The sequence below is a fragment of the Anser cygnoides genome, chromosome W, assembly GCF_040182565.1.
Source record: "Anser cygnoides isolate HZ-2024a breed goose chromosome W, Taihu_goose_T2T_genome, whole genome shotgun sequence".
In the NCBI taxonomy this organism is placed as follows: domain Eukaryota; kingdom Metazoa; phylum Chordata; class Aves; order Anseriformes; family Anatidae; genus Anser; species Anser cygnoides.
Window position 1 is genome coordinate 5305845 of NC_089911.1, and position 23169 is coordinate 5329013.

The following is a 23169-nucleotide window of genomic DNA, read 5'->3' on the forward strand; positions in this document are numbered from 1 at the left end:
AGATGGTATGGAATACCCCTTTGGCCAGTTTGGGTCAGCTGTCCTGGGTCTGTCCCCTCCCAGCTCCTGCTGCACCCCTAGCCTGCTCGCTGGCAGGACAGAATGAGAAGCTGAAAAGTCCTTGGCTTGGTGTAAGCACTGCTCTGCAACAATTAAAACATCAGCATGTTATCAGCACTCTTCTCATCCTAATCCAAAACATAGCACCCTACCAGCTACTAGGAGGAAAATTAACTCTGTCCTAACTGAAACCAGGACACACGTATCATTGTTAGTCAAATGAGACCAAGTGTCATTAGTTGAGGCGGTGTAGTTACGACGAATACAACCTATTTGGAGGGCTTGAGCTACCAGGCCCAACCTCTGAATTTCAGTCTCTCGACTACTGCAATTATAGACTTTAGTACAATTCCAATTATAGTGTTTTGGGCTATCTGAATGAGAAATACTGAAGTTTGTGTTATAAATGACTGAGTCCCAAATAGGATTACAATCAAAGTTTACAATTTATTAAACGAATAGAGGCAAGCAAACAGTGCTGGGTGCGCCGGGAGTCTCTGCTCCACCAGGACGCACGCCTGTTACGTAAGGCGGCTGGTTTTTATGCTCCTAGGCTAATACATATTCATTACTACTTCTAGAAGAGGCAGGGTTATTATAATTGGTTTCCCGAATCCAAAGTCCTCCCAGGTGCGCCTGCTTATCAGTCTCTGTTAGTCTCTCGGGGGCCGCTCGGACAGGGAGGCTCATATTCTTCCTTCTTATCTAGTGGTCTCTTGGCCCGATGTCAGAAGTTACTGCATATCCGTGCAGAGTCAGCAGTTTTTCTCTGAAGAAATCCCTTTGTTCTCTTCTCACCTAAACCCAGGCCTGAATGTTAACCCTTCAAATCCCTTAGTGGCACGAATTGCTGGACCATTCTTTACAATTCCTCCCCTTCTTTTTAATATCATCAATTCGTGTCTCTTCTTCAACCTTTGTTAGTAGCAATTGGATTTCATCAGTCAGTTCTCGGGGTGTCCATTTCTTAAGCATCATTATCAACACATCACCTTTTCTCTCCCAAAGTCATCACAAATTGGGTGCTATTTATTATTCGCCATATCAACAACGTAAAGCAAGGTATCATACAAGGTATAAACAATAATGTCATTACACCACATAAAAATAAAAATAGCATCCTTTTAACCCATGGTCCACCGGGCAACCATGAAAAGAAATCCCAATCCATACCCTTCCAAGTTTGTAATGGGACGTGGGCTAGCTTTTTAATTTCTTTTGTTATCTGCTTAACCACTTTTCCATTATCATCAATTTGTAAACAACAATTAGAATCGTTCAGTTTTCCACACACTCCCCCTTCTTCTGCTAGTAAATAGTCTAAGACCATTCTATGTTGAAAGATAGCATTCCTCATCTGAGTGGATTGATCAGCCAGAAGATCCAAGGTTGTCGCTGTTTGATTGGTTACAACTTCGAGGATAGCTTGCGACCTAATTATTCGGTTCAAATTATAAATAGGTTCTCGGGCTCCTGATACCAACTCATTCGGGTTCCAGGTAGCTGGCCCATAATGCTGTATGATTCTTTCAGGAGGCCATTCATCCTTTCCCCATTTTTGGGCACTATCCCCGGCTAAGGAAGTATCAATAGATCGTTTTACTCTGTTCAGGTCATCATATAATCTTATTCCTGTGGGAATGGAAATGTTGAATGTCCCATTTTTGGGCACTATCCCCGGCTAAGGAAGTATCAATAGATCGTTTTACTCTGTTCAGGTCATCATATAATCTTATTCCTGTGGGAATGGAAATGTTGTTTTTGCAGTGCTATGCTACCCACATAGCATATTCCCGACCAGTTTCCCGACCAGTTTCCCGACCAGTTTCCGGGTAGCCTCTTGTAAGCATGTTTGCCACACACCCAATAATGTCCCTTTAGGGCCCATGTCCCGTTTGGAAAAGGACCATCCCATCCCTCTTTACCCTTTGGGGCGTGATAATACAGAGTGTCCTTGTTACCGAGTGGTCCTGTTACAATGTCTGCCCCGTTCGTACTCGTATATGCGCACTTCCAAGCTCCCACGTTGGGTTTCCACTTACAGTCACAATTCAGTTCTCTTTGGCGGCCTGTCATATTATAAGCTGACCAGAAATGTTTAAAGAACACTCGCCTCCCATTCTCATCCTGCCATTTCCAACGATAGACCCGCACCACATGCTATTCCTTAGAGGTGTTATCATGCTGACAGCTCAAGATTTGACCATCGAATTGTCCCCCCGCTTGTGCTCTTGCCACAGTTTCACATCCGGATCCAAAAAATTCTCAATATGAGCATTTCAGCCAAGTCCCATTTCTCAGCTGAACATGCGTGGTGTTCCATTTCCCACTACGTGCTGTACAGCTTACAGGACTACATCCAGGATCGGTACAATCATATCCGGGGGACAGAGTCCAATTGCAAATGCTTTTTCCCACCGCCACTGTTCCTGTTCTGTTCAAGCAGTATACACCCCGAGCTGACGAGTGCAACTGCCATGGACCTCCTTCCTCTTTCCAAAATTGCGTCCCATTATGAACTTCGCTCAAATTACTAACCCACCACTTGGGTTCGACCGGGCCTGCTACCCAGGGCCAACTTTCAGTTCCCCCCGGTCCTCCACAAATCCAGCAGTTACTAAGGTTAAAGGCCTTGGCCACTTCCTCCCCCAAAGTGAAAAAGTTATTCCTCCATTCCTCCATGGCCCAATTGCCCCTGTAAAAACAATACCAGGAAGTATAGCATTTCTTATCCTTTTTCACCGTCCAATCTTGAGAGTGTGGGAAGCGCCTTCAATCATGGGGTTGGGCCCGCTTTCAGAGCTTGTGTTACCATTCAGCCCTTCGGGGTGATCCAGCTCCTGGAAAAACTAATCACAATTTTATTATGGGTTTAAAAGGTTCTCATGTTATTTTTCTCAGGACAACCTGATCTTGGTGTGGGAGAAGTCCGGTCGAGGCACCCTCACTCGGCGGTCAATACCCATAGGGGTTGCGTCCCTCGGTAGACCATACACGCCGCAGTGGAGGGTCCTACCCCGGTCTTGCCTTCTCCCTTTCCTCCCTTCAGCCTTGTCCTCTTTATCCAGTGCCCTTAATTCATGCAGAACCTCATTGCTGGGATATCAGTTCCTCTTTAGTCTCAGTTTCAGTTCCCCAGGAGTGGACTTGTGGGAATAGAAATGTTGTTTTTGCAGTTTTACATTGTATAGAAAGAAGGAATGTGGTATTGAGATATGCTTACGGTGATAAGAAAGCTCAGCAGGTGACCTCCTAAAATGCAGACAACCAGACTCCTTAGAGCAATCAGGTGAAAATCACTATGTTAAGTCAAGCCAGATAAGGGGAGAAAACATTACCATCTCAAAAACAGGCCGGCAACTGAAGGCCAGGCATTGTCTATGAAGCATCAGGTAGATTGTGAACCTGGATTACCCACTCCAGTGGGGAAACAGGGGAGGGTCCTGTCATCAAAAAGTATATAAACTGTGTTTTGGAACTAGTGGGTGCGCTCTCCTGCTTGTGGGGCGCCCGCCATTGCAATCGCGAATAAATTACTACTTCACTGAGATCCTTGCCTGAGCCTAAGTTATTGGCTACAGAGTGTTTCTCACAATTTGGGGGCTCGTCCAGGATCCAGTCACCTACTGGGGAGCCCCACCGCCGCAGCAGCAGGAAGGCATGCCCCGCTGATTTCAGCGGTCCTGTGCATCGGCGGTGGCGGTTCTGCGGAGAGCTGACAGAGGGCCCGAGACTGATTAAAGAGGCAGGATGCATGAAGTAGTGGGGAAAAGGAAGAAGGTAGGCACTCCGGGTTTTAAGAATTGATCCGGTAACTCTGTGCACAGACCAAGGTAAGAAATATTAAGTATTGCCTTGGGGGTCGGGTGAGACTCTGTGTGATGTGTGATTGAGACGTACTTTTGTACGAAGCGAGTGTGGAGTCCTGATCTGCGGTTCCGTAGCTCCGCGAGGGGCGTGGCCGGAGACGGACGAAGCGTGAGATAAGGGAGAGAAAGGAAGAGTCTCGGGAAATTTGGTGTACGGTAATCCTTGCACGGGGTAGTGCTCGGAAATACACCAGGGAAATTTGGTGTATGGTAAGCCCTTGCACAGGGAAGTGCTTGGCAGTACACCAGGGAAATTTGGTGTGCGGTAAGCCTTGCACGGGGAAGTGCTTGGCAGTACACCAGGGAAATTTGGTGTGCGGTAATCCTTGCACGGGGTAGTGCTCGGAAGTACACCAGGGAAATTTGGTGTATGGTAAGCCCTTGCACAGGGAAGTGCTTGGCAATACACCAGGGAAATTTGGTGTGCGGTAAGCCTTGCACGGGGAAGTGCTTGGCAGTACACCAGGGAAATTTGGTGTATGGTAAGCCCTTGCACAGGGAAGTGCTTGGCAATACACCAGGGAAATTTGGTGTGCGGTAATCCTTGCACGGGGGAGTGCTTGGCAGTACACCCCCATTTTCCAGAATAGGAAAAATGGGAAATATGAGTTCCAGGGGACAGGGAGATATCCCTGGGGGAGTGCCTACCGAAAGTTCTTCCTGAAGAATTATAAGAAATTGGAAAAATAATCTCAAAATTGGAGGAGATGGTAAAAAAAAAAAAAAAGAAAAAAAAATGGTTAAATATTGTGTATTAGTCTGGACAAAAGAACCAATTAAGGAAACAGCAGTATTTTGGCCAAAATACGGGCCTGATGAAAATTCAGGCTTGAAATTTATGTGTAAACAATAAGATTCCTTTTTTTTTTGGAGGAGGAGCCAAGTTATGCTCCCTATAATCCTAATATTGCACCGGTGGCAGCAGCAGTCGCTCCAGGAAAGGAGACAGGGACTGCAATTAACACTGTCCCTAGAGAAGAGCATACTCTAGGCTCTGGCAAGAATTAGAACAAGGTAGAAGAGGTACTGAGAATTTTGCCTTCCCTGATACTAACAGTACTAACACTAACTGTGTATCCTCTTAAGTGAATTTCCCCCTGTCGTTACCAGCAGAGAGGTTAGGAGTTTCCTAGGACCTAACTTATACTCTTGGGGAGGGGGAATTATGTATATAAATATGTTGTTTACAGGGAAAGAAATGGGAATGATCAGGAAGAGAGCTGCTATACAAAAATGGGAAAGAACTCATCCTCCAGGACCAGGGGTAATACCGGCAGGGCAGAAATAACCACTTGCTGATCCTGGCTGGAAGAATAATAGTGTGCGACACAGAAATCATATGAGAGACTTGGGGTCAGAATGAGAAAGTACTTGGGGATGAATCCTGAGGACCTGGTATCCCAAGGGCTCTTGAAAGTTCATTTTGTGATTGAAGCCTGGCAAGATGCACAGAAAATGCTCCAGAAGGTGGAGGGGATGTAGTGAACAGTCACTGGGGGGCCCTCCTGTGGGAGGCCCTGAAGGTGTGTGTCAAGAGGGGAGATGAGAAGGAAAAGCAGAGAGTGAAACTAATGGTATTGACAGTGTAGCAGGTAGTGAGGCAGAGGGTTGGAGAAAGAGGAAGAAAATCTTCAGGGGGAGTCAGGGCCAGGATGGAAAAGAGAGTAAGAGAGATGAAGGAATGGCAGGCAAGGAAAGCTACCCGTGTTGTGGCCTGAATCTTAGCAGGGACAGGCTTTGATGGGATGTTTTAAGTGTGGGCAGGCTGGCCACTTCAGGTAGGAATATCCGGAGTGGAAGAAGGAGGAGAGAAGGAAAATGGGATGAGGGAGAAAGGTATGGAATTAAGTTGGCTAATGACTGAGACTTTGGTGAAAGTACAGGCTGGAGAAAGATAAGAAGAAGTGTTAAAAAGGGTTATTGAAGGTGTTAAAGGTGTGGTATGTAATGTTTGACAGAGCTGTTTTTTGAATGAGTTGGGAAAGTTGAATGAGCAGGGAAAGAGGATGTAGGCACTATCTAAGTAACAGTCTAGAAGTTTTGGTATATTTGCTGTGGTGTTTGGTCAGTTTCCCAAGTATCGAGAAGGGGGGGGGGGGCGGGGGGGGGGCAGCCTGCTCCACCAGGGGCCTCTCCACAGGCCGCAGGGGGCTTCGGCTCCGGCGCCTGGAGCGCCTCCACCCCCTCCTTCTGTGCTGACTTTGGTGTCTGCGGGGAGGTTTCTCACTCCTTGCTCTCCCAGCTGCTGTTGAGCAGCAGGTTTTTGTTTGTTTGTTTGTTTTCGTGGATGTGCTGTCACAGAGGCACGGACTGTGTTGCTCATGGCTTGGCTCTGGGCAGCGGTGGGCCCCTCTGGGGCCGGATGAAATTGTCCCTTATCTGCCACAGGGTGGTTTCTGGATTCTCCTCGTGGGGGCTGCCACTGCAGCCCCCTCCCGAACCTTGCCATCAAACACAATACACAGGGGCAGCTAGGTCATTACTGGCCTGTAAAGTATCAGGGATTAAATTAACTAATGAAACCCTAACGAGTGATGGGGGTAGAAGGGGCTGGGATAACAGTGCCACCTTTGGGGGATACCAAGCTGAGACTAGGGGATAAAATGATCTCTGGGCAATTATTGTATGTACCCAAGGCAGGGACTAACTTGTTGGGAAGGGATTTGATGATGAAATTGGGCATTCAAATAGTAAACTGTTAGCCTGGAATAACAGTGGTATTAATGGAGTGCTCTCAGGCCCTGAGAGCAAAGATATATTCACCTCTGACTGGAAAGACTCTGAAGTGGGGGCGGAAGCAACAATACAGATGGACAGTTTTACCTCAGGGGTTTACAGGGCCACCGATTTATTTGGGCAAAGTTCTAGAACAGATTTTGAAGCAATTCCAACCTCCCAAGGAGGAATTTCTGTTACAAAATGTGTATGATCGTTTATTGTCAGGACAGGAGAAAACAGTTGTGAAGGAAGCTACTAACAAGCTATTCAACTTTCTGGGAAAGCAGGGCTTGGGAGTATTGAAAAATAAATTACAATACGTAGAAAGAGAAGTCAGGTATTTAAGGCATCTAATGTCTGAGGGAAAACTGAGAATAAATCCAGAGAGGATTCAGGGAATTGTTGAAAACTAAGAAAGAACTAAAAAGTTTTTAAGAGAGATTTCTTTAAGGAATCAGGAGCCACGAAGCCTGAGGGAAAATGGATACTCCCTGATGGGAGAGAAATGCTGAATAAAGCACCAATGAGGCAAATATGATGTTTTACATTGTTAGTGTCGGGGAGAATCGAATGGATGTTTTATTAATGTCTCTTAGGTGATGGGTCATACAGTATAATTAAGCATTGCCAAATGTACTTACATTATCAATTAATTTATGTATACTGGGAAGTTTAGGGAGTATATTATCAAATAATCTATGTATACTGGGAAACTTAGGGAGTATACTGAACAGTCAAATGAATCTTTGAAGGGGAACCCTGGGAGGGAACAGGTACAACCTGACCTTGGATAAGGGCCTGGAAGTGCTGAAATGAGTTGAAGCAGAACCAAGGAGCGGAGGGAGCATGCGTCGAGTGAGAAAGGTGAAAAGTTTAGCAGAGAGGAAGACTCCTTACTTCATCTGGACGACCACCTGGACGACCACCAGAGAGCACCACGCATGTGCAAATGGGAGGAGAGCTAATTAGAATGGAATGTGAGGCTGATGTTGCAACCTGTAATGAATATGTATACCTTACGTAATGTTGAATGTATAAATAATGGCTGGGAAGTAACGGGACTTGAAGCCAGATTTGGGCACCTGCCCCGGCTTCCAGCGCTGAATAAAGCACCTTCATATAATCACTTGGTGGTTATGTGGTTGCTACGCTAACATTTTGGCGACCCAGATGGGACGGCGTGGGCACTGCTGAGGCGGATCGTGTCTCGGTTTCGCTCCAGCCAGCACCGAGGGATTCTCGGGGAGCAGTCGACCGCGACCGACCTCCGCTGCTCACGACGTACCACTGGAGCGGTAAGCAAAGGTGCTTTCAACTTTGGGTATTCTGTACCAATTTGGTTGGGAAAGCCTGCCGGTCAGACGCGGCGAAAGCCACGCTCGGTTGGGCAGGGAGCTCCCGGGGTAAGCCTAGGCGCCGTCCGTTAGACAGAGCGAAAGCTCTGCAGGTTCGGCATTGGTGGTTTGGTATTGGTAATTGTATTGGTTTGTGCTGAAGGGTCAGCACCTGGTATTATTGGTATGTGGTAAGCACGCTGCTGCTCCGGCAGCTTCTGGGAGAGCGTGCTGCTGCTCCGGCAGCTTCTGGGGGAGTGTGCTGCTGCTCCGGCAGCTTTTGGGTTTGTATCATAAGCTCAAAATGAAAAAGATTAAAGGAATTCTGGGAAAAGATGTACCTATCCCGCAGACATCCCCACTGGGGTGTTTGCTAGCACATTGGAAAGAGGGAGGTTTTGGTCAAGAAATGCGGAAAGGAAAGCTGATTGATTATTGTAATATTTGGTGGCCACAGTATAAACTAGAGGACCAAGAAACTTGGCCTGAGAATGGAACATTGCAATATAATACAATTTTACAATTAATGCTATTTTGTAAGCGGGAAGGAAAATATGATGAACTGCCTATGTGGAATTATTCTTTTATTTGCACCGAAAGCCTGAATGGAAGCATGCTTGTGGAATAATGGTGCTTGAAGTTTCAACTGAGGAACGTTGTTGTGCATGTACTAAGGAGGGACGCTGTATACAGCATCAGGCAATAGAGAATAATAAGTATTATGGGGAAATGAATAATGGAAATATTGATTTGGAAGTTGCGCCGTCGGCTCCGCCGGGAAGAGCCAGGACAGGGAGGGAAAAGGGAGAAAAGGAAGATAGCAGTAGTGATGGAGAATCCCCGACTTTAGTCTCCCCTGTGTCACATAGGACCCGGCAACAGCGAAGGGCAAGAGAAACTATAAATGAACAGAGAGGGAAAATAATCGCTCCCCTCAGGCAAGGAGTGGGGACAGAAGGGCTGGTATATGTTAAGGTGCCTTTTTCAGCTGGGGACTTAATGATATGGAAACAAGCAGCCGGCACCTACAGGGAAAACCCAGATAAAGTAGCCAGGGTAATGAAAATGATAATTAAAACCCAAAATCCCGATTGGGATGATCTCCAGGTGATCCTGGATACTTTGATGGACTCGACAGAAAAAGACATGGTATTGCGGGCAGCCAGAGAGAGAGCCCGAGAAGATATACGAAATGGATTAGTGCTTGGAAATCTAGATCAAAACTTCCCCACTGAGGATCCCCAATGGGATTATAACACAGGGGATGGAATAAGGAGGCTGAAGAGATATCAAGATTGGGTACAAGTCGGGGTACAGAATGCCATGCCCCGGACCATAAATTGGTCAAAATTGTATAATGTCAAGCAAGAAAAAGCGGAATCACCTTCCGCCTTTTTAGAGTTCAGACGTAGAGACTGAGCAAGCTAAAGCTCAATTAGCACTCATTTTCCTGGGACAAGCCCAAGAGGATATTAGGAAGATATTGCAAAAGTTGGAAGGTGCAGATTTGAGAAATTTGGATAGGCTGTTGGAAATAGCCTGGAAAGTGTATAATAACAGAGAAAAGGAAACGACAAAAAGGCAACAAAAGAACTTATTAGCAGTAATTCAAGGGAGAGAACATGCAGGATTAAGGGGCAGGGGAAGAGGAAATATTAACGGTCGAGGTAGAGGAACAGGGAGAGGCTACCCGAGCTCAGGGGGAAACCGGCTGGGTCTTAACCAATGTGCCCATTGTAAGGGGGAGGGTCATTGGAAAAACGAGTGCCCTCTCCGTGGACAGCTGATCGTTGGTGGGGGAAATTCGTTCCGAAACCAAGAAGCAGCTAAGGCGATGGTTCTGGGGGAATATAGTAGCTGACTAGGAGATCCGGTAGCAGAAACTAAAGAGCCCTTGGTAAAAATTCAAATAGGAAATAAGGAAGTAAAATTTTTAATTGATACAGGGGCCACATATTCAGTACTCAATAGATTAAGTGGTAAGATAGGGGAAAGGAAAACTACTATTGTAGGTGCCACCGGGAAGGAGGAAATACGGCCGTTCTTACAACCCCTTGATTTACGGTTTGGAGGTAAAGAAATTACGCATGAATTTTTATATGTACCAGAATGCCCTATTCCTCTTTTGGGACGGGATTTGTTAACTAAACTAAACGCTACCATAACGTTTGAAGATGGAGAATTGATTATGAGAATCCCGGAATCAAAAGTGGGACAAATATTAATGACTAAAGAGAAGGCTGTTCCTCATATACCAAAAGAGGTAGAAAATGCAGTAATGCCTACGATTTGGGAAACGGACGCGCCCGGAAAATCAAAAGTAGCCCAGCCAGTAAAAATTGAACTTAAGGAAGGGGCCCGACTGGTACAGATTAAACAGTACCCATTGAAGCTAGAAGCTAGGCTAGGAATAGTAAAGATTATAGATAAATTTCTTAGCTACCACATTCTGGAGGAATGCAAATCCGAATATAATATCCCAATTTTCCCAGTAAAGAAACCTAATGGGGAATACAGGCTAGTGCAGGACCTTAGGGCAATAAACGAAATAACAAAAGATATTCACCCAGTGGTGGCTAATCCTTATACATTGTTAACATCTGTAAAAGAGAAATATAAGTGGTTTACGGTAATTGATTTAAAAGATGCCTTCTTCTGCATACCCATTGACAAGGATAGTAGAAAACTCTTTGCTTTTGAATGGAAAATCCACGGAACGGACGAAAGATGCAACTGACCTGGACAAGATTGCCTCAAGGATTCAAGAATAGCCCGACCCTCTTCGGCGGTCAACTAGCTAAAGAAATAGAAGATTGGATTAACCAAGGACAGATTCAGGTACCAAAGGATCGATACCTGCTGTTACAATATGTGGACGATATATTAATAGCTACCGAAGGAGAGTCAGAATGTATTCAGGTAACTATTGATATTTTGAATCAATTGGGACTAAATGGGTACAAGGTTTCTAAACAAAAGGCACAAATTGCGTGCACAACAGTAATTTATTTGGGATGTGAAATTTCTCAAGGACAAAGAAAATTGGGAGTTAACCGAATACAAGCTATTTGTGAAATCCCCGAGCCGCGAAATTTGCATGAACTACGGGCTTTCCTAGGTATGGCCGGGTGGTGCAGACTGTGGGTAATGAATGGACTATGGACTCATAGCAAAGCCCCTCTATGAAACCCAAAAGGCCTGTACATTTACTTGGGGAAAGCCACAACAAGAGGCCTTTAAGAAATTAAAAGAAGCCCTGATAAAGGCGCCTGCCTTGGGCTTGCCGGACTTATCAAAGGACTTCCAGCTGTTTGTGCATGAGAGACAACGATTGGCATTAGGAGTACTGACCCAGCGACTTGGGAGCTGGAAAAGACCTGTGGGGTATTTTTCTAAACAATTGGATGCGGTAAGCGCTGGATGGCCCTCGTGTTTAAGGGCCATGGCAGCCACAGTCCTTTTAATACAGGAAGCCAGGAAGCTCACATTAGGGAAACGAATTGAGGTGTTCGTGCCACATATGGTGACTACGGTATTGGAGCAAAAGGGGGGCCATTGGCTATCACCCAGCCGAATGATGAAATATCAAGCTATACTAACTGAGCAAGATGATGTAATCTTAAGAACTACTAACTTATTGAACCCAGCAGTGTTTCTAGGAACAACTACGGAGGAAGGAGACCTCAGTCATGATTGAGTGGAGATCATCGAACGTACCTATGCCAGCAGAACAGACTTAAAGGATCAGCCTCTGGGGAGACCGGATTGGGAACTTTTCACGGATGGAAGCAGCTTTGTGGAAAATGGGACTCGTTACGCAGGATACGCGGTAACTACATCAAAGGTAGTGATTGAGGCAAATTCCCTACCTCCGGGAACTTCAGCCCAACGAGCAGAAATAGTTGCCCTGACACGAGCCCTGGAACTAAGCGAGGGTAAGAACGTGAATATTTGGACAGATTCAAAATATGCATTCGGGGTAGTTCATGTACATGGGGCATTATGGAAAGAAAGGGGAATATTATCCTCACAAGGGACTAATATAAAATACCAGGAAGAAATATTGAAATTAATAACAGCTGTACAGAAACCCCAACAGGTGGCCATAATGCATTGTAAAGCCCATCAAGGAGGGACGTCAGAGATTGCAGAAGGTAACAGACTGGCAGATTTGACGGCCCGGAAGGTTGCGCGTGAAGTATGGAAAGTAATGGCTCTAATTCCATCAAAGGTAGGCCTCTCTTGTTTTAAATTACCTAAAGACCCAAAGTATTTGGCAGAAGAAGAGAGACTTGCAAATTTGATGAAGGCCCAGAAGAATCCTGACGGATGGTATGTGACTACGACAGGACAACTCATAGTGCCTCCTATAGTAATGCGAGAAATCTTACAAATAAAACATAATGAATGTCACTGGGGTGCAGGAGCAATGGTGACCTATTTGAAACGAGGTGCCATCTCGGTACACATGTTAACAATGGCAAAGTCAGTAATGTCAAAATGTGAGCTTTGCTTAAAGAATAATCTGGTAGCAAGGAAACATGCTGAGATGGGAAGAACTAGGGCTGGGATAGAGCCTGGAGATTACTGGCAAATAGACTTCGTGGAACTGCCTAAAGCAAGAGGTTATAAATACCTATTGGTAGGGGTTGATACTTTTTCAGGATGGCCGGAGGACCTTCCCTGTCGCACCAACCAAGCAAAGGAAATGGTAAAATGGTTACTACAGGAAATAATCCCTAGATTTGGTGTACCGTTGGGTATTTCTTCAGACAGGGGACCACATTTCATTGCCAATGTGGTTAAGGAGGTTAGTAGGTTACTGGGAATCACCCAGAACACCCTATCCCACTTACTCCACCCCCATCCTATAGTACTAGCGTTAACAACCAGGCATAGAGGAATCAATAAGATAGTAGACTAACGAAGATGCGTTAAGATTATACTTACTAATCTCTATATCAAGTTATACTCACTAACCTCTACTAACCTGATTCAACCTAATAGTAATGAAAATACTTGCTCTTGGTATGAGTGAAGTATTTTCAAAGGGGGGAAATGTTAGCGTTGGGGAGAATCGAATGGATGTTTTATTAATGTCTCTTAGGTGATGGGTCATACAGTATAATTAAGCATTGCCAAATGTACTTACATTATCAATTAATTTATGTATACTGGGAAGTTTAGGGAGTATATTATCAAATAATCTATGTATACTGGGAAACTTAGGGAGTATACTGAACAGTCAAATGAATCTTTGAAGGGGAACCCTGGGAGGGAACAGGTACAACCTGACCTTGGATAAGGGCCTGGAAATGCTGAAATGAGTTGAAGCAGAACCAAGGAGCGGAGGGAGCATGCGTCGAGTGAGAAAGGTGAAAAGTTTAGCAGAGAGGAAGACTCCTTACTTCATCTGGACGACCACCTGGACGACCACCAGAGAGCACCACGCATGTGCAAATGGGAGGAGAGCTAATTAGAATGGAATGCGAGGCTGATTTTGCAACCTGTAATGAATATGTATGCCTTACGTAATGTTGAATGTATAAATAATGGCTGGGAAGTAACGGGACTTGAAGCCAGATTTGGGCACCTGCCCCGGCTTCCAGCGCTGAATAAAGCACCTTCATATAATCACTTGGTGGTTATGTGGTTGCTACGCTAACAACATCAAGAGAGTCATTGGGAGATGCAAGCAATGTGTGATGTTGTGCTAAGAAAGTATGTCTGTGTAGGAATATACACTTTAGTGAAGCAAATATGCAGAGGATGTACCATATGTCAAAAGGCAAATAAAAAGGTCATTTGTAACTCACCTAGAGGGGGACGGGAGGCAGGGATTCGACCTTTACAAAGTATACAGGTAGACTTTACTGAGTTACCTAAAGCAGGGAGATTTAAGTACTTGTTTGTCCTAGTTGACCACGTGACTGGATGGGTGTAAGCTTTCCCTTCTGTATCTGCCACTGCAAACACGGTGGCTAAGGTATCACTGGAGCAAATAGTCCCTAGATATGGGATAGCTGAAAACATTGATTCAGATCAAGGAAATAATTTCACTTCACAAGTACTGCAAGGGTTAATGCAGGCTTTAGAGATTGAGTGGGATTTTCACACCCCCTGGCACCCCTCCTCTTCTGGGAAGGCAAAGCAAATGAACCAGACATTAAAGAAGCAATTAACTAAATTAGCGTTAAAAACCCAACTTCCTTGGGTAAAATGTTTACTTTTAGCACTCCTACAGGTTCAAACAGCACCAAGAAAGGATATAAGAATTTCACCGTATGAGATGCTGTTCGGATTCCCCTATCTGGGCAGAAGGGATGAGATACCACAATTCGAAACAAGAGAGTTTTCTTAAGAACTGTATTCTGGGGTTGTCCTCTTCTTTGTCATTTCTCAGGACCCGTGGGAAATTGGGTCCTGATTCAGACCTGGAAAGGATCAACTCCGGCCCGAATGGGAAGGACACTTCCAAGTACTACTAACCACTGAAACAGCCATAGGAACTGCGGAAAAAGGTTGGACTCACTATACTCGAGTGAAGGCATCCATCGACCCTAGTACCTGGGAAGCTGTTCCTACAGAAGACTTGTTGGAAGCTGAAATCGAAGAGAAAAATCTCATAGTGGACTCTGAGCGGGATAAGAGCTTGCAATTGTAAACTAACCTTTTATTTTCACAGGTAACTAATGAGTGTGACTTGCGATTGAGAGAAAGGATAGACCTATAGTGAATTGAAGTGTTCCCAAGGGGGGTTTGTTATAGTAGTAGTGTATATCTTATTCTTTGTATTGATAATTATTTGGAAACCTAAGGTTTAAAAATAATGACAGGGAAAAATCAATTATTAATTTTGTTTTTAGTGATCGTAGGCCTCAGAGAAAGTCTTGGTCAACTGGCAACTTGGAAAAGGCATGACCAGATAATAGTAAGACGGGATACCCCATAAAAATATGGGTGAATGTGACAGAGGGTTATGTACCGCAATCTGTCATGTTTGATGCTTGTGAGGTGTTAGCTTGTGGAGATTTAAATGCCCAAGGACAATTGAGCAGAGAGAACAAATATGTATGGAAACAAAGCTGTATGGAAACGATCCTCTATTGCCATCAGAGAAAGGGAGAAACTCAAGGAGAAAACAGGAGAGAAAACAGGAGGCCTTCTTTGAAATGCGGCAGTTCAAACATTTGAGATTGAAACAGGGTATGGGGATGTGAATGCCTGGATAGAATGGGTCAAATATACTGTCCAGAGTCTCAACCATAGCAATTGCTATGCTTGTGCCTCGGGATGACCGATTGCCCAGATAGTGCCCTTCCCATTGGGGTGGACCAAGGATTCCCAGGGAATGCGATGTATGATTGCATTGTACCAAGAAAAGACTGCCTGGGGAAATGAGGCCTGTAAGTCTCTCTCTTTGCTGTTCCCTTCCTTGCATGATAGCAATATCAGGGCTCCCCCTGTATTCTCCACAGCTATAGGTAACCATACAGCTTGCCTCTCACGGCAGGGTGTGAGTGCTACCCGGCATCTGGGAGAATTTGCCTTGTGCACGAGGACCTTGAATGTTACCAAGGACTTGATGGGAAACTGCTCAAGACTTGAGATCCCCAGGGCAGATCTCTGGTGGTACTGTGGAGGGAAGATCTTACGGTCCACCTTACCATCTAATTGGGGAGGCACTTGTGCACTTGTTCAATTAGCTATACCCTTCACCCTGGCATTTGAAAGAGAAACATCACAAATACCCAGAAGAAGTAAAAGAAGCTTAGGAGTATCATTTGATGATAGAGCGTACATAGATTCTATTGGGGTGCCTAGATGAGGTGCCTAGAGTTCCCGATGAACAGGAAGCCAGGAATCAAATTGCTGCAGGGTTTGAGTCACTGTTCTGGTGGGTAACAATAAGAATGTGGATTGGATTACTTATATTTATTATAATCAGCAGAGATTCATAAATTATACAAGGGATGCGATAAGAGGAATCGCTGAACAACTAGATGCCACCAGCAAAATGGCTTAGGAAAACAGAATAACATTAGATATGATGCTTGTGGAGAAAGGAGGTGTGTGTGTGTGATAGTGAGCAACCATTGTTGTACTTTTATCCCCAACAATACTGCCCTGGATGGCATAGTAACTAGAGCATTGCAAAGGTTTACCACCCTTGCCAGTGAATTGGCAGAAAAATTAGGAGCAGACACTTCCATCACAGGATGGTTGGAATCTTGGTTTGGTAAATGGAAAGGAATGGTAGTGTCCATATTTACATCCTTGATTGTAGTAGCAGGAGTTTTGACAGCCATTGGTTGTTGCATTATCCCCTGTGTAAGGGGACTTGTCCAGTGGTTAATTGAAACTGCACTTTTGAAACAAATGACCATGGATCCACCACCCTACTCAGATAAGATGATGATATTAGAGGAAATGGAAAGCAAAGAAAGTGAAGAAGAGGACGACATCTACCAAATTACATCTTAGAGAAAAATTTTGCAAAAATCAACAAATTATAAACAGAGAAAAGGGGGGAATTGTGGGAATAGAAATGTTGTTTTTGCAGTTTTACATTGTATAGAAAGAAGGAATGTGGTATTGAGATATGCTTACGGTGATAAGAAAGCTCAGCAGGTGACCTCCTAAAATGCAGACAACCAGACTCCTTAGAGCAATCAGGTGAAAATCACTATGTTAAGTCAAGCCAAATAAGGGGAGAAAACATTACCATCTCAAAAACAGGCCGGCAACTGAAGGCTAGGCATTGTCTATGAAGCATCAGGTAGATTGTGAACCTGGATTACCCACTCCAGTGGGGAAACAGGGGAGGGTCCTGTCATCAAAAAGTACATAAACTGTGTTTTGGAACTAGTGGGTGCGCTCTCCTGCTTGTGGGGCGCCCACCATTGCAATCGCGAATAAATTACTACTTCACTGAGATCCTTGCCTGAGCCTAAGTTATTGGCTACGGAGTGTTTCTCACAGACTCAACCCTCCAGGCTTCGGTAGTTATTGGTCCTTTTATTCTGGATGCGTGGGTCCAACCCCTTTCTGCTGTTCTCACAGCTGTTTCAGTAGTAAGTAAAACAAGGTACGGTCCCTCCCATCGGGCGTTCAATGATTCTTCTCTCCAGGTTTTTATTAAGACCTTGTCTCCTGGTTGTATTTTATGAATAGCAAATCCTAAAGGTGGTGTCTGAGTCATCATCCCAATTTCTCTTAGCTCCTGTAATCTCCTTCCAATGGTAATTATGTATTTCTGGATACTATGATCCTCAACTACATTGTTCCCTAGGGGCATCCCTTGAGAATAAGGCATACCATATAACGTTTCATATGATGATAATCCAGTCTCACTGTGTGGTTTAGTTCTTATGTTTAAAAGTGCCAATGGTAAGCATTTCGTCCAGGGCAGCTGTGTCTCGATCATTAACTTAGCCAATTGTTGTTTTATTGTTTGATTCATCCTTTCTACTTTCCCTGAGCTTTGTGGGTGCCACGGAGTGTGGTATTCCCACTGAATACCTTTCAAGGGGTACATCCTTCAAATCTTTGTGGCTGGCGTATGTTCGATTATTTCCACACAATTGTGTTCCAACGGTCCTTCTTCTGGAACGGTTCCTAGAAATACTGCTGGATATAACAGGCTAGTCGTTTTCAAGGTTATGTCATCTTGTTCAGTTAGGATTGCCTGATATTTCATCATCCGGCTGGGTGATAACCAGTGCCCCCCCCCCCTTTGTTCCAAAACGGTTGTTACCATATGTGGTCCAAAAACTTCAATATGTTTTCCCATTCGAAGGCAAATAATTTTCTGCTATCTTTATCAAGAGGTATGCAAAAGAAGGCATCCTTTAAATCTATCACGGTAAACCATTTATATTTCCCTTTCACAGATGTTAACAATGTGTAAGGATTAGCTACTACCGGGTGAATATCCTTTGTTATTTCATTTATTGCTCTAAGATCTTGTACAAATCTATACTCGCCATTCGGCTTCTTTACTGGAAAAATTGGAGTATTGTATTCCGATTTACATTCTTCCAGAATCTGATATTTGAGAAATTTGTCAATAATTTTCACCATTCCCGTGCCTAGCTTCTATCTTAAGTGGATATTGTTTGATTCAAACAGGTTTGGCTCCTTCCTTTAATTCCACCTTTACCGGTTGTGCCAGTTTCGACTTCCCTGGTACATCTGTTTCCCGTACTGTTGCTATAACTGCATTTTCTACTTCTCTTGGAATATTAACAAAGGGTTTATCTTTGATCATTAGGATTTGTCCTACTTTGGACTCAGGTACCTTCATTATTAATTCTCCATCCTCAAAGGTTATTGTTGCATCTAAGTTGGCTAATAGATCCCGTCCCAAGAGTGGCATCGGGCATTCTGGTACATACTAAAATTCATGGGTTAGTTCCTTACCCCCAAAACGCAAATCAAGGGGTTGTAAGAATGGCCGTTCCTCCTCTTTCCCTGTGGCTCCAATTATTGTAGTTGTCTTAGTTCCTAATCGTCCTTTTAAACTATTTAACACTGAATATGTTGCTCCTATTACATTTACAGCCTAATTAACACAGAGAAAGAAGCTCCCATAACCAACAAAAAATTCAAGCCTCTGTCTTCGTTTCCTAGCTTTATTTCAACTAGTGGACCTGCTAGGGTAGATGCCCCAGGTCCCCATCATTCCTGACTGTTGTAAGTTTGTCCTGCAGCCTAAGACAATTTCTTTCTGATATCAGGGGCCAATTGCCCTGGAAAGAGGCTAGCCAATTGCTTTTTTTTTTTTTTTTAAAGCCAGGTCCATTTTTTTTTCTCATTGCATTTCAAAGTTGGTCCAAAAATTCAAAAATTCCATAAATTCCATAGGGGTTTCTTTTGGACCTTGTTGGAACAGATTCTCAATTCCCAATAGCCAATTTAACCAGATTTTGGTATTTACATAATTTCCGGGGTGATTAGGGTCTCAGTGAGGGGGTCGGTCAGGGGAATGCAATCGTTGAAAGTTCCCTGAGCGGTCCCATTGGCAATCTGAGCTCACACAGGAACTCAGGTTGTTTTAAGAGTTAGCTGCTTTTCTGTTTCCATGACAACTCTCTCGGACCCATCATGGTCCCTCTGCCCCAGAGGGCTCACACCCGCGATTTAGAGATCTCAGCCTCGGGTTGAGGCGGAACTATTAACATTCCTACATCCTCTTTCCCTGCTCATGCAAATTCAAACAGCTCTGTCAAATACTACATGCCACACAACCTTTAACACCTTCAACAATCCTTTTAACACTTCCTTTATCTTTCTCCAGACCGTACTTTTCTAATGCCAACACCAAAGGCTCAGTCAGGGGCCAACTTAATTCCAACCCTTTTCCCTCCAACATGCTGAAACAACATATCACTATACAACATTTCATCCTATTTTCCTTCTCTCCTCAAAAACAACATTAATTGCAAGACACTGTTATAGTCGATTGATCCATAAAGTGGCCATTTAGTTTATATAGTGGCCACCATTGATTGCAATACTTAGTGAAAGTCCTCTTGCTTTCTGTGCCCCCATTTCTAACAATATCCTTCCAACGTGCCAATATGCACCCAAGGAGGCTTCCCTTTTATTTATTTATATTAGTTACTGTCCCTTGTTTCAATTTCCACGCAAACCTTTTTATTGCAGGTTTTTACTATCTTTTCCTAATCTTCTTCCCAAATGTCCCAGTTCTCTGGGATTAAACTCTTCTTTCCACATACAAACTTCACTATTTCAGATTATTGATGAGCCCCGTTCCAATCATAAATCCACAGGACTTCGGAAAAACACCAGAAGCACTCAGCCTTCCGTCTTCTAGACAAACAATAACACCTTTTCCACAAAATTTACATTTCAAAAGGACCGAATTTCAAGCCGAATGCTAATTTTTCTCATGCACTTTGTTAGTAAGCCTACACAAAACAAGGAATCACTCCTGTGTATCCGTCAAGATGGGGGTTTAAAAGGTATTGAGGCCTAAATAAATTCGCTCTCCCCCTTCTTACCAAATTCCCAGGGCTCAGGCCCGAACCACCAAAGAACTGACTCTCCGTTCTACCACTTTGATAATCAGTCAGCCCCCCTCCCCCGATACTTGGGAAACTGACCGAACACCACCGCGAATATACCAAAACTTCTAAACTGTTACTTAGATAATGCTCCCACCTTCCTCCTTGACACAGTCAAAACATTTAAGAACAAAACAGGATTACAAGATGCACCACCGGGGGTGGATTGTTAGGATATAGAGGTGGTAGGTTATCCAATGACTCCCATTCATCATCTTTTTCCTTTTTTTTTTTTTCTTCTTCTTCAAACTTCTCGTCTGCTTTTAGTGTAAATATTGAGGCTGGAAAAGGACGTGAAGTCCTGATCCATAATCCTGCATAATCACTTTCCTCCTGGCTAAAAAGATTCCTTTGAATTAACATGTATATTTAAGGCCTGGCAAACCCAGTCTTCAAAGGATCCAAAAACGGGCCAAAAGACATGTGGTCTTAAAGGCTCCTTTGGCCATTCTCTCATACAATACTGAACCATTTTTAATTTACTTTTTTTCCTTTTCTGGGGCCCCTATCGTTCCAGTTTCTAATCATTATCCCTAATGGACTTTCTGGTGGTATGTCTGGTAATTTGCTCCCTTTTCTCTGGTCCCGGGTCTTCAATTTTGCCTGACCCATCTAGGAATTTTACTGTGGCAATTCCTACAGCCCTTGGTTGCCTTAGTGAGAGTGTCTTGCAGGGGGTTTAGGACCTATCACCCACCCACGAATCCTATAGGAATCGCTTTGGTCCTTCACCGGCCAAGTCCCTCGCGGGAGATTGGAACCGCGGTTAGAAGACCTCCACAATCGCTTCGGAACTACGTTCCGTCTCAGTCACACTCTCACACACACAGGCAACCGAATCCCACCCAACCGAACGGTATACGCCTTAAATACTTACGACTCCGTCGTCTTCGTTCGGATCTTCGCGCACAGAACTACGGGCAAAATATAGTGCTGCAGCCGGCAAAGGGAGCTCATAAAAAAATCTAAATCTTTGCTTGCCCTTATTCAGGTTCAAGATGGTGTTAATCCCGACCCAACTCGAACAGGAGCCACCAAATGGTGGGGGCGCCCCTCCTAGATCAAGTCAGAATTCAGGAACCAAGACCATCCCGGACGAGCCCCCAATTGTTATAAATGACTGAGTCCCAAATAGGATTACAATCAAAGTTTACAATTTATTAAACGAATAGAGGCAAGCAAACAGTGCTGGGTGCGCCGGGAGTCTCTGCTCCACCAGGACGCACGCCTGTTACGTAAGGCGGCTGGTTTTTATGCTCCTAGGCTAATACATATTCATTACTACTTCTAGAAGAGGCAGGGTTATTATAATTGGTTTCCCGAATCCGAAGTCCTCCCAGGTGCGCCTGCTTATCAGTCTCTGTTAGTCTCTCGGGGGCCGCTCGGACAGGGAGGCTCATATTCTTCCTCCTTATCTAGTGGTCTCTTGGCCGGCTGTCAGAAGTTACTGCACGTCCGTGCAGAGTCAGCAGCTTTTCTCTGAAGAAATCCCTTTGTTCTCTTCTCACCTAAACCCAGGCCTCAATGTTAACCCTTCAAATCCCTTAGTGGCACGAATTGCTGGACCATTCCTTACAGTTTGCATATCGGTTATCAACCTTTATGGGATCGTCCGGTAATCCAATGATCCATCCCAATAAATACACCAGTCAGTAGTCTGCATGTAATACCAGTCACCATGCTGTCGTGCTCCCCACACGCTAGGAATATGCATTAAAATCATAGAATCATAGAAGCACTTGCCGAGGCGATCGGCTCCGGGGCAGACGCGTTCTGCAGCGGAGCGGGGGATCGGGACAGGCAGGGCTTTTTTTTCCGGCATCGAGGCCACTGGAGGGAGCCGCCAGGACCCGGCAGCCCTCGCGAGGGAGGCTGACGAGGCGTAGGCGGAGCCAGCAGCGCCCCCTCCCCGGCCGTTCAAAAGCAGCCCCTAGGGAGCGCGAATGACCAGGAGCGCGGTGCATCAGAAGGGCGGGGCGTGGCAGTTTGCGCGGCAGTGCGCGCAGGCAGGTCGAGCAGGGAGGGCAGAGAGGGCAGAACGTTCCCCCCCCCCCCCCCCCCCCCCGCCCATACGAGCAACTCCTCTAACGGCTGTTGACCGCTAGCTGGGCTGCAATGGTCTACACCAGGCAGAGTGCTCTCTCTAGAAATTCTGTAACCACCCAGACTGACTGCCTGCTCAAAAATGCGGCAGTTCAGGTCTCTGGATGCAGGGAGTGTCTGAGCCTGTTGCTGCCATCTGAGGGAGGCAGAGGGTCCGCCTAGTGTCAGAGCTCAGGGAGGAGGTGGAGAGGTTGAGGGCTATCAGGGAGTGTGAGAGGGAGATAGACTGGTGGAGCAACTCCCTGCAGGGCCTGAAGGAGAGGTACCGAGGTGAGACACCCCAAATAGGGGTGGACCCCCTGCCCTATCGGGCAGAGGGAGGGGACCTAGGAGTTAAGGAGGAATGGAGACAGGTCCCTGCTCGACCTCGCAGGCAACGCTCCCCCCACCGCCCCCACCTTCCCACGTGCGCGTACACAACAGGTTTGAGGCCCTAGAGCTTGAGAGACCGGTGGGTGAAGATGAGGTAGAAAGTCTACCCAGGAGGATACCTAGGGCGAGGAGGTCGACTCCACGCCTCAAGACTGCCTCCACCAAGAAAGATAGAAGGGTAATTGTTGTAGGCGACTCCCTTCTCAGGGGAACAGAGGGCCCTATTTGTCGGCCTGACCCTACCCATAGGGAGGTCTGCTGCCTCCCTGGGGCCAGGGTCAGGGATGTTGCCAGAAAGCTTCCCAACCTGGTTCGCCCCTCTACACTACTATCTGCTTTTGATAGTCCAGGCTGGCAGAGATAATATTGAAGAGAGAAGCCTGAAGGCTATCAAACGGGACTTTAGGGGACTGGGACGGTTAGTGGATGGAGCGGGAGTACAGGTGGTGTTTTCGTCCATCCCTACAGTAGCAGGGAGGGGTACAGAGTGGACACGGAAAGCCCACAGTAGGGGCTCCTGTCCTTACAGTAGGTAGATTTAAATACTTATTATTCTTGGTAGATCATTTGCAATTGTAAAATTTGCGATTGCATTGTGCATCACTTGTTTCGTACACATTATTA

At 45.2% G+C, this 23169-nt stretch overlaps 1 long non-coding RNA gene across 1 annotated transcript; it reads right to left on the bottom strand.

The window, feature by feature from the left end:
- Window positions 1-493: 493 nt before the first annotated feature.
- Window positions 494-22099, bottom strand: LOC136788723 (uncharacterized). The gene is made up of 2 exons (XR_010827357.1): window positions 20948-22099; window positions 494-2909 (listed from the first exon to the last, which is right to left on the bottom strand). It is a non-coding gene; the product is annotated as an uncharacterized lncRNA (long non-coding RNA).
- Between the last annotated feature and the right edge of the window lie 1070 nt (window positions 22100-23169).